The following is a 2,715-nucleotide window of genomic DNA, read 5'->3' on the forward strand; positions in this document are numbered from 1 at the left end:
GGAAGGAAGGAAGGAACGAAGGAAGGAAGGAAGGAAGGAAGGGAGGGAGGGAGGGAGGGAGGGAGGGAGGGAGGGAGGGAGGGGGAGGGAGGGAAAGAGAGAGAGAAAAGAAAGAAAAGAAAAGAGAAAAGAAAAGAAAGAGAAAGGAGGGAGCGAGGGAGGAAAAACGAGGGAGGGAGGGAGGGAAGGAAGGAAGGAAGGAACGAAGGAAGGAAGGAAGGAAGGAAGGGAGGGGAGGGAGGGGGGGATAGAAAGAAAGAAAGAAAGAAAGAAAGAAAGAAAGAAAGAAAGAAAGAAAGAAAGAAAGAAAGAAAGAAAGAAAGGAAGGAAGGAAAAGAAAAAAGAAAAAGGAGGAAGGAAGGGAGGGAGGGAAAGAGAGAGAGAAGAAAAAGAAAAGAAAAGAAAGAGGAGGGAGGGAGGGAGGAGAAAAGAAAGAGAGAGGGAGGAGGGGGAGGGAGGGAGGGAGGGAAGGAAGGAAGGAAGAAAGGAAGGAAGGAAAGGGAGGGAGGGGGGGAAGGAGAGAGAGAAAGAGAGAAAGAAAGAAAGAAAGAAAAGAAGAAAGAAAGAAAAAGGAGGAAGGAAGGAAGGGAGGGAGGGAAAGAGAGAGAAGAAAGAAAGAAAAGAAAGAGAAAGGAGGGAGGGAGGGAGGAGAAAAGAGAAAGGAGGGAGGGAGGAGGGGGAGAGAGGGAAGGAAGGAAGGAAGGAAGAAAGGAAGGAATGAAGGAAGGGGAGGGAGGGAGGGGGAGGGAGAAAGAAAGAAAGAGAGAGAAAAAGAAAGAAAGAAAGAAAAAGAAAAAAGAAAGAAAGAAAAGAAGGAAAAAGGAAGAAGGAAGGAAGGAAGGAAGGAAGGGAGGGACGCAGAGAGGGAGTCAGGGAGGGAGGGAGGAAGGAAAGAATTTCTTTGGGGATGTGGGAAGTTGAAGCAGGAGATTGCTTATTTCTGTTATAAACTCATTTTACTATTTGATGTGTTGCCATGTGCCCTTATTACTTCAAGAAAAAATTTATAAATTTAAAGAAAGCTAAACAGCAAAACAGAATATGAAACCTACATGTTTAACAGAAGCTCTTACAGCTCAGGAAGGAAAAGATGGAGGCATCAGGGACATGAAGAATACATACAGTGGCTGGCCAATCTATGAAACCGTGTTCACCTGCACCGTACCTTCACATTAAAGGGAGTTACAATTCTTCTCTGTCAGATTTGCAAGAATTTAAAAGATTGATTATACCAAGTGTAAGAGAAATAGGCACTTGAACTATTGGCAGACGTGTAAATTGGTACAACCTTTCTCGAAGGCAGTGAGGCATCGGATGACAGAATTGTTGACTGAGCAATTTCACTCTGAGGACTCATCCTCATGAGATAGTCAAACAAGTATACGACGATATAGGTGGGCATAAGGAAGATCACCACACTGTTGTTTTTTCTGTTTGTTTTTGAGATGGAGTCTTGCTCTGTTGCCCAGGCTAGAGTTCAATGGTGCGATCTTGGCTCACTGCAACCTCCGCTCCTGGGTTCAAGTGATTCTCCTGCCTCAGCCTCCTGAGTAGCTGGGATTACAGGTGCCTGCCACCATGCCCACCTAATTTTTTGTATTTTTAGTAGAGATGGAATTTCACCATGTTGGCCAGGCTGGTCTCGAACTCCTGACCTCAGGTGATCCACCTGCCTCTGCCTCCCAAAGTGCTGAGATTACAGGCATGAGTCACCAAGCCGGCCCACACTGTTATTTTAACAACAACAACAACAACAAAAGAATTAGATACAACCTAAATGCTCAACAGTAGAGAAGCGGTTAAACAAATGATAATATATTCCCATAATAGAATGCCATATAGAAGCTCTTTTTTTTTTTTTTTTTTTTTTTTTTGTTTGAGACGGAGTCTCGCTCTGTCACCCAGGCTGGAGTGCAGTGGCCGGATCTCAGCTCACTGCAAGCTCTGCCTCCCGGGTTCACGCCATTCTCCTGCCTCAGCCTCCCGAGTAGCTGGGACTACAGGCGCCCGCCACCTCGCCCGGCTAAGTTTTTGTATTTTTAGTAGAGACGGGGTTTCACTGTGTTAGCCAGGATGGTCTCGATCTCCTGACCTCGTGATCCGCCCGTCTCGGCCTCCCAAAGTGCTGGGATTACAGGCTTGAGCCACCGCGCCCGGCCCATATAGAAGCTCTTAAGTGAGGCTATTGAGTGTTGAACTGTGTTTTCCAATATGTGTCTATATAATGATACCGATTTATAAAATTATTATTATTTTGTTTGTTTGTTTTGAGACAGAGTTTCACTCTTATTACCCAGGATGGAATGCAATGATCTTGGCTCACTGCAACCTCCGCCTCCCGGGTTCAAGCGATTCTCATGCCTCAGCCTCCTGAGTAGCTGGCATTACAGGCGCTTGCCACCATGCCCAGCTAATATTTGTATTTTTAGTAGAGACAGGGTTTCACCATGTTGGCCAGGCTAGTCTCAAACTCCTGACCTCTGGTGATCCACCTGCCTCAGCTTCCTAAAGTGCTGGGATTACAGGCATGAGCCACCACACACAGCCAATTTATAAAATTATTTAAATACATACTTTTATAGATGGAATGATTTCAGCAAAGATGTTATCCAAAACTGTGTTTAGTCTTTCAACAAATATTTCTTGAGCACTACTAGGCATCAGACAATAAAATACACTGAAAAGAGTTCCTGCTTCCAAAGAACTTGCAGTCTA

Source organism: Theropithecus gelada, chromosome 3 (genome assembly GCF_003255815.1).
Source record: "Theropithecus gelada isolate Dixy chromosome 3, Tgel_1.0, whole genome shotgun sequence".
NCBI classification, from domain to species: domain Eukaryota; kingdom Metazoa; phylum Chordata; class Mammalia; order Primates; family Cercopithecidae; genus Theropithecus; species Theropithecus gelada.